Here is a 9,844-nt window from a genome sequence, read left to right on the forward strand (position 1 = left end):
CTGTTCCCTAAATAATCGTCTCGGGCCTGAAGACCTTCAATCTGGAAGGAGGTTATCCTTATAACAAACATCAGTGTCTGGCTCCTGGAAAGGGGAGTGATTTGCTTTTAAATTTGTTTTAAAAGGAGAGTGATATTTGCTTTATAAACCAGTTTGCAAAAAAACATTTAACTCATAGGTGGTACCAAGTGCCTGATCATGTGGATGTTCTGATAAGATCAGAGTTTAGCTCTGGAGAGCTGAGGCCTGGGACCCTGGCCCTGTGGCCCCACAGGGCTGTGACTGAGGGGGCAGAGGTGTCCACAGGCCTCCTGCTCAAATACACAAGAACAACCTGTGTGTTCTGTCACTACTGCACTGGTGTGTTTTTGGATCTCCTGTCTTCTTCATGCCCCCACCTTCATCCAGAGCATGACAAAGTGCTGCCCTGCAGAGGGTGTGTCACTAGCTCACAAGTACAGAAATTCAGATTAAGCAGTTAAAACCTTTAAGAGAAATAAAACAGAGAAAATCATTTCTGCTGAACAGTGGGGCTTGGATTTTATTATATGTCTTTGTCTCATTTAATTTTCTCAGAATTTCTTTTTATTTGTATTTAAAAAAAACGTGGGTCCATGAAGACTAGTCCTTCCACCCCAGGCAGTTTGAGAAGCGTTGATTCAGGGAGTCCCATTTTCCACCGATGTTCTGTTACTTCCAGTGCCTGTCCAAATGGGAGCTGTGGGTCTCAACCCTGTTGCACTGTAGGATCACCCTGGGAGCTGAAAAAAATACCTACATCCATATCTAAAGAGAAGTCTGGGATCCACCCCAATCAATTAAGTAAGCATGCAGGAGGGGTCAGGGTAGGGCAAGGCTCCTATATTTATTAAAAAATGCCCTTGATGTTTCTAATGTGTGACCGGGGATGAGAATCCTTAATGTAGGCCATAGCTGATCAAGGAGCGCAGATTGAATGAATGTTTAAACGTGTCGGCCAGCCACCAGCAGGCATTTATTACACACCTGAACCACACCTGAAAGTGCTGTCCCAGGTGCTGAGTAACAGACTACAAACGCACAAATGTTAACCCAGATTTTCTAATGTGATGTGAAAGCCTCTTTGGACAAAGCCAGCATATATTAAAAAAAAAAAAAAAAGATAAACCTAGTAAACCCACAGGATTCATCTACAAATTCATCTACACTCCATGCAGGAATGGAGTCCCTTTTCCCCCCATTAAAGCAGTTTATGCAATAATACTCCACCTAATGGGAGATCACTAAGGCTGGGGCTGCCATTTGGTCCAAAATGCCACTAGATGTCACTCAAGGTCCCTCAGGCTTCCCGCTGCCCAGCCTTCAATTCCTCACTGGATCATTTTCCTCTCCGGCCCTGTGCCTGTAGCCCACAGCTCTCAGAGTGAGCCATGGACAGGTAAGGACAAAATGTTCTCATCCTCCGATCTGCTTTCCTGCTGTCCCTGGCACCCCAGGCCCACCTCGTTCATTCATTGACTCAAGAAGAATAACCAAGGGCTGATTATATCTCAGACATTAGGTCAGGCTATGATGAAATAATGGTGACACAGCCAGGGTGCCCCACCTCATAGGGTTTAATCTGAAAGCATGCCTCAGACTAATTAGTATTGTTGGTGTGCTTATTCATTCTCCCTCAACTAGAGGATCTCATACCTTTTTGACCACCACATCCAAAATAGGAAAGAGATTTCACATCAAAATTCACATACATACAAGCATAAACTGAAAGTTTCACAGTCCCATGTTTATCTTCAGTTTGTGTGATACATTCTGTTTTCTTGTCTACGCTAGTTCATTTGTCTTTTCAAAATCCACTAAATTGATTTCAAAACCCTCTGATAAGTCACAATCTAAGAATGAAAAATTCTTGCCTTGAGGGCAAAGGCCACCTTTTACCAGTGACTCTCAAATAGTATGTGAGCAATGCATGTGTTTTTAAATAAATGAAAATTATGAGAACTAATTTGCTTTAATATTTCATTAAAAAGACTTATAGGTTAAGCGACTTATGGATGATCAGTGTCCTATGAATGTACCTATAAAGATTATATTCACCTACATCTACTATACATCTACAAATAATTTTTTTCAGATAATATATAGATCTTAAATTAGACACACCCAATATGCTATTAATACAATTTAATATTTTAGTCATGATCTGGGGCTTGTATATTTTATTATTTTTCTTTTAAAAAAATTATTTTATTGAAGTATAGTTGATTTATAATGTGTTCATTTCTGTTGTACAGCAAAGTGATTCAGTTATACATACATACATTCTTTTTTATATTCTTTTCCACTATGGTTTATTGCAGGATATTGAATAAAGTTCCCTGGGCTATACAGCAGGGACTTTGTTGTTTATCCATTGTATACATACTAGTTTGCACCTGCTGGTCTCAAACTCCCCATCTTTCCCTTCCCCATACCCTCTCCCCCTCAGCAAACACAAGTTTGTTCTTTATGTCTATGAGTCTGTTTCATAGATAAGTTCATTTGTGTCATATTTTAGATTTCACATATAAGTGATGTCATATGATATTTGTCTTTCTCTGTCTGACTTACTTCACTTAGTATGATGACCTCTAGGTCCATCCATGTTGTTGCAAATGGCATTATCTCATTCTTTTTTATGGCTAAGTAGTATTCCATGGTATATATGTACCACATCTTCTTTATCCATTCACCTGTCAATGGACACTCAAGTTTCTTCCATGTCTTAGCTTCTGTGAATAGTCCTGCTATGAACATGGAGGTGCATGATGCCCATAATGGGATTGCCAGATCATATGGTGACTCTATTTTTATTTTGCTTTTAGAAACCTCCATACTGTACTCCATAGTGGCTGCACCGGTTTACATTTCCACCAACAGTGTAGGAGGTTTCCCTTTCCTCCACATCCTTTCTGGCATTTATTGTCTGTAGACTTTTTAATGATGGCTGTTCTGACTGGTGTGAGGCAGTATCTTCATTGTAATTTTGATTTGCATTTCTCTAATAATTAGTGACATTGAGCATCTTTTCACCTGTATGTCTTCTTTGAAGAAATGTCTATTTAGGTCTTCTAGGGGGCTCAAATATTTTAAAATCATACAAGTAAAAGTATGTTCATTTTGGAGAAAAGTTAGAAGAAATTCATGCTTTCAGATATTATAACTTATTAGAAACTCTAATAGCTTAAAAGTTTGATATTAGACATGGTGACTCATAGAGTAATAGTTTTCAAAGATGATCACAACCTCATGCACAGGGTCACTGTCTCAATACATAGCTGACATGGTGAAAGAGACTTTGCCAATGTGATTAAATGAAGGCTCTTGAGATGGGGAGATGGTCTTGTGTTGTGTGGGTGGATCCAATGTAATCACAAGGGTCTCTATAAGAGACTTTATCAAGGGCTTTAGAAGACAGAGAAGGTAACAAGACACAGAGATCTGAAGATGTTAGGCTGCTGCTTGTGAAGATGGACCAAGGGGCCATGTGACTTCTGGAAAAGAAGCTGGAAAAGACAAGAAAAGATTCTCCCCTGGACCCTCCAGAGGCACAGAGCATGTTGATCCATTTTAGATAATTCTTATGTCCAGAACTTCCCTGGTGGCTCAGACGGTAAAGCATCTGTCTACAATGCGGGAGACCTGGGTTCGATCCCTGGGTTGGGAAGATCCCCTGGAGAAGGAAATGGCAATCCACTCCAGGACTATTGCCTGGAAAATCCCATGGACAGAGGAGCCTGGTATGCTATAGCCCATAGGGTCACAAAGAGTTGGACATGACTGAGCGACTTCACTTTCACTTTCAGTTTAATAACTTTGTGTTTTAAGTCACTAAAGTTGCAGTAATTTGTTATAGTATCAAGAGGAAACTTATACAGAGGAAAGATAGTTAGCTCTGTGCAGTAAACTAAAAAAATCACCAATTCAAAATTTTTAATTTAGTATCTGAAAAGAAATTTACTGTTTGTGTGTGTGTGTGTAACGGATTATTCAACAAGGTAATAGTGAGACAGCTAGAAAACCATTAAAAAATTAAGCAGGATGCCCCACCTCACCCCCCAAAATTAAGCAGGATCCCTATTTCCTTACACCAGAATTATTTCTGGATGGGTCAAGACTTAAGTATTAAAAAAAAAAACCTAAAAGTAGTAGAAGAAAATGTTTTCTTTTCTTTTGTTGTTGTTTATTTTGGACTGAGGAGAACACAAAACCTAGAAATGATAAAGAGATTAATGATAACTCACACATAGTTGATGGGTGCAACTCGTAATCAAGTTGGCAATACTTGTCAAAATTGAACATACTCAGATACTTCAAGCCAACAATTGTATTTCCAGAAATTTGAAATAAATGCTTTTATTTATGTACAAAGCTTTGTCATGAAAATGTACTTTACAGCATTGTATGTCATAGCAAAGAACCAGAAATGGCCTAAATGCTCCCCACCTTCATTTTTGACTATGCTGGATCCTAGTTCCTTGAACCTGTGCCCCTCTGCATTAGGAACTTGTAGTCTTAACCACTAGACCACCAGGGAAGTCCCTAAATGCCCAATAGAGAAGATTAAATACACTATGATACAGCCCTTTGAAAGAATGACGTATATCCATATGTTCTATTAAGAACATTTGTAAGTAAAATATAGTAAGTATGGAAAAAAGACATTGATTGTAGTTAGGGGGAAAAGATATTAAGCTTACAAATGCAGAGAAAATTCTGGAAGCACACTCAAGAAGTTGTGAATACTGCTTACCTTTGGACTCTGGAGCTGGAAGTAGGAGGAAGTCTTTGATTTTAAAAATTTTACATTTTTCTGTATAGTTCTTGATCCCAGGGATTGCTAACGTGGATCTTTTCCTGCTATAGAAAGGAAGGAAGGGAGGGAGAAAGAAAGAGAAGGGGAAGAAGGAAGGAAGGAGGGAAAAAGATTGAGAAAGAAAACATGGGGAAAAAAAGGAAGGAAGGAAAGGAGGAAAGGAAGAAGAAAAGAAAGAATAAGAAAGAATTTCTGGCAAGTGAAGAGGAAGCAGGTTATATCTAAAGAGTGACCAAACTGGGTCACCTGCCTTAGACATACATGTTATGTAATTTTTAAAAATAAATACCTATTTTTAAAAAGTACATTCAAAGGAGCTCTACGGGTTTTTTCTTTTTTTTTTTTTTTACTGGAGTATAATTGCTTTACAATGTTGTGTTAGTTTCTGCTGTACAACAAAGTAAATCAGCTATGTGTATACTTATATCCCCTCCCTCTTGAACTTGCCTCCCACTGCCCCCACCCCTACCCCTCATACCACCCATTTAGGTTATCACAGAACACTGAGCTGCAAAGGAGCTACGATTAAAGCAAGCCCAAGCCATAGAATTCTAAACTTCTTGGGAAAATGTATGACACTTCAAAGGTTTAAGTCTGAATTTGTTTGTCTTGTTTTGCTTTGCTTCAAGTTATGTCTGAAGATTCCAGACAGATGAAAGAATGAAATTAATCCAGCTAAGGCAGACAGATATTCAGTTAAGGTCACATGTCAGAAACCAGGTGTTTGAAACCCTGTTTTCCTTGTATGACCCACCTCACCAGCTTAGGTGACAAAACCGGGTCACTTTAAGTCACGTGTTTTTAATGTTAAAATTCATACCACTCTGATTTCCACCCAGCAAGCCCAGTCCAGCTTCCTGAGATGTTGTCCTCCTCAGAAGTCCCCAGTGACCCAAGAGTTTATCATTCTTCCAAAGGGGTCCTCCTAAGTTGGTGATAGGGAGGCTGGGGTCGGGGGAGACAGTGGCTGGTGAGTTGGCCACAGGGCCTGATCAAAGCTCCTTCTCTGCTGCCTTGCAACTGCCAGAGGTCACTGCCTCAGCACAGGCAGCCTGGCTTGGCTGCACAAGCTAGAACGGATGCCTTTTCCATTCTGGCTATAGCTACCCGGGGTTGGGAGTCAGTCACACAGTGCGAGGCCAGTCCCTTCTGCCAACACCCTCCAAGTGTGGACACAACCCTTGCTCTTCACTCCCAAAGCACAGCCAAGAGCAGGCACAGACAAAGGGGAAAAGTCACAGTCAACAGCATTGTCTGCCAATATCTAGGAATGTTTGCTGCCACTTTGAACTGAAAATAAAAACTTGCTAACTCTCAATGTAATATTAAATTATTTAGATTATGTTTCTTTGTTTTGTGTAAACATAATATTAGGTATAAAGTCCTCATTCTCATAGCCCTTCTACATCTATAAAATGACAATTTTGAACCTTTGATTAATAAAGTTAAAAATTCAATTAATGTTAAGTATGTAATGTAAATGATGTTTTGCTGAAATTAATTTTTTTTTGTAATGAGACTATGAAACTCACTGCTGTTATAGGGTCTATTTTTTTTTTAATTTTTTATTTTTATACTGAAGTATAGTTGATTTACAACGTTGTTTTAGTTTCAGGTGTACAGCAAACTGATTTAGTTATACATATTTGCATATCCTTTTCAGGTTCTTTTCCCATATAGGTTATTACAGAGTATTGAGTATAGTTTCTTGTGCCTTACAGTAGGACCTTGTTGTTTATCTCTTATATGTATAGTAGTGTGTATGTGTTAATCCCCACCTCCTAATTTATCCTTCTGCCCCAATGGTATTGGCTTTTTTAGGCATGAATTTCTGTGAAACTTTTGCACAGTGTACCATGAGGAATATGAATAACCTCAGATATGCAGATGACACCACCCTTATGGGAGAAAGCGAAGATAAACTAAAGAGCCTCTTGATGAAAGTGAAAGAGGAGAGTGAAAAAGTTGGCTTAAAACTCAACATTCAGAAAACGAAGATCATGGCATCTGGTCCCATCACTTCATGGGAAATAGATGGGGAAACAGTGGAAACAGTGTCAGACATTATCTTTTTGGGCTCCAGAATCACTGCAGATCTTGACTGCAGCCATGAAATTAAAAGATACTTGCTCCTTGGAAGAGAAGTTATGACCAACTTAGACAGCATATTAAAAAGCAGAGACATTAGTTTGCCAACTAAGGTCCATCTAGTCAAAGCTATGGTTTTTCCAGTAGTCAGGTATGGATGTGAGAGTTGGACTATAAAGAAAGCTGAGAGCCGAAGAATTGATGCTTTTAAACTGTGGTGTTGGAGAAGACTCTTGAGAGTCCCTTGGACTGCATGGAGATCCAACCAGTCCATCCTAAAGGAAATCAGTCCTGAATATTCATTAGAAGGGCTGATGCTGAAGCTGAAACTCCAATACTTTGGCCACCTGATGCAAAAGAACTGACTCATTTGAAAAGACCCTGTTGTTGGGAAAGATTGAAGATGGGAGGAGAAGGGGATGACAGAGGATGAGATGGTTGGATAGCATCACCGACTTGTTGGACATGAGTTTGAGTAAACTCCGGGCATTGATGATGGACAGGGAGGCTTGGTGTGCTGTTGTCCATGGGGTTGCAAAGAGTCAGACACGACTGAATGACTGAATTGAACTGAACTGAACCATGAGGACATTTGACCACCTCCTAGTTAGAAGGCTGTCGTGTCTACAAAGAGTATTCTATTTTTTTCTCATTAGCTCAAGAAAACGCAAGATATAATTCTTGGTGCCAAATACAAAATCAAATGCCAGTATTTGATGACAAGGTGGTCATCAAAATTATCCAGAATAGGCATTGATTAATTTTTTTAAAGATTATAATTTTAAATATAAACAAACATTTATCCTTTAAAAAAATTTATTTATTTATTTATTTGGCTGCTCTGGGTCTTAGTTGTAGCATGTGGGATCTAGCTCCCTGATCAGGGATCAAACCTGGGCCCCCTGCACTGAGAGCACAGAGTCTTAGCCACTGGACCACCAGGGAAGTCCCACATTTATCCATTTTGATAGAGAATTTGCAGATGGTATGATTCAATGTATATGAAATGCCCAGAGTAGGTGAATACCTATAGGCAGAAAGTAGATTAGTGGTTGTCAGGGGCTAGGGGAGGAGGGAATGAGGAGTGACTGCTAATGGGTATGGAATTTCATTTGGGGCTGATGAAAATATTCCATAATTAGGTAGAGGTGATGGCTGTACAACTTTGCAGATAAGCACTGTAGTATATGAATTATAACTCAATTTTTAAAAAGTGACTTCACAGTTTTCCTAAAGAATAGTAGATAGATAGTCCATTTACCTAAAGGACTCATCCTGTGGAGTTTTCTAAAACAAAGGGCATCGCCCTCCTGCCTCTCCAATCTTGAGGCTCCAGTTATATTACAATCAAGATTTCTATTTGTATAGAAGGTCACTGTGCTTTATAGATGAGGGTAGGCAGAATGGGCTGAGGGAGAAGGTCTGGAGATATGAAGGTTAGCTGGAGGGCTAGTTACAAAGCTCTACAGGACATTAACAAAGACAAATTCAAATCAGGTGAGTGTCACTCAGAGTCACAGCAATTTACTAGATTTGGAGCTCAGTAAGAGACCAGTCTATCTCAAGTACCTTCTCCAAATCCCACCAATTAAAGATTTAAGCATTTCATTCTCTTAACAAACTCTTTTGACACCGGGCAATGTCACTGTCTCCCGGCATGAGAGGGGATACAGCGATGACCAAGACAAGATCCTTGACTCCAGTAGCTCCCCATGGATAGTGGCGATAAAACCCGCACAGGGATAAGTATCCTATAATAAAAAGAACACTGTAAGAAAAGGGAGGTATAAACCTAAAAGTATCATGTCAAAGAGGAAGAAATTCTTACTTGTGGTAGAAGTAAGATCCATTATTGGAGGATGACTGAGTGTAGACAGGATGAAGGTGAAGGGAAGAGCATTTCAGCAGAGGGAACAGTATGAATAAAGGCACAGAGAACGGAGACACAGAGGCCGGAGAACCTGTCTGGGAAGGAGGAAGGAACCTGGCTGGAACCAAGCTGTGGGAAGGAAAGTCAGAACAACATGGACTGATGGGTTGTCTTTTTCAAACAGAAAAACTGAGCCAGGTGAAAGGGAGAAGAGAGTCCCTAGAAACTGCAGATTTCATAGATCTGTACAGATCTGCAAGGTTTTAGCTTGCAAAAACCATCCCTGATTAGTAAATAGGCCTTTTGTCGGGTTGGAGGGAAAGTGATTTTTGAAAGAATGTTTCAGAAAGGACAGCTCTGGTGGAGTCCTGAAGCTAAGAGCAAGGAAGAGCAAGAAGGTATCTGATGACAGAAGAGGACTCTGACAAAAATGAATGCAAAAATTCCTCCCGCCATAATTTCCACTATTATCCAGCCCACATATTTGTCTCACCGCCAGTAAGTTTGTATCATCAAAAAGATTTTAGAATACCTGGCTAAAAACCCCAGCCTGGTAATAACCGATTCATACACTTGGTTAGCATGAATTAATTTCATATTTAACAGCACACCGTTCCTGGCACATAGAGGCACTCAAAGGCTATAAATGAACGTTATTTGTTCTTTGTTTCAGGGTCTATATTTGGGGGAGGAAATCATTCAAATCTGCACCCTAAAACCTGTATCCTTTTTCAGCACTGAAGTTGGGACAACCTGGGGCCAAAAGGTCCGGTTTCCCACTTTAAACTGAGGTTTTTTCCCCCTCTGTGGGGTCCCTCATGTCTCTAGGTCCAGCGGGGGGGACGGTCCCAGTTTCAGTAACCAATCACCGCGGAGCCACAGCGCCCCGCCCCTCCTAGTCCCTCCCACCCGCCCAGGTCCCTCCTCCTTCGCACCTGCGCGTCCCCCGCGCTCCCGCTGGTGGGGCCGCTTCCAGCCCGCGCCGGCGGGGAGGGGGCTTGGCCTCACCTCTCGCGAGATCGCCTCCCGTGGTCGCGGCCCCAGCTCCGGGC

The 9,844-nt window shown here is 40.6% G+C and overlaps 1 protein-coding gene across 1 annotated transcript in view; it reads left to right on the top strand.

The window, feature by feature from the left end:
- The window catches only part of PTPN4 (protein tyrosine phosphatase, non-receptor type 4 (megakaryocyte)), a 212,308-nt gene that overhangs the window by 10,853 nt on the left and 191,611 nt on the right, over positions 1-9,844 (top strand). The gene's annotated exons all lie outside the window — the stretch shown is intronic.

The sequence above is a fragment of the Bison bison genome, unplaced genomic scaffold (assembly GCF_000754665.1).
Source record: "Bison bison bison isolate TAMUID 2011002044 unplaced genomic scaffold, Bison_UMD1.0 scf7180017864471, whole genome shotgun sequence".
Classification (NCBI taxonomy): Eukaryota; Metazoa; Chordata; class Mammalia; order Artiodactyla; family Bovidae; genus Bison; species Bison bison.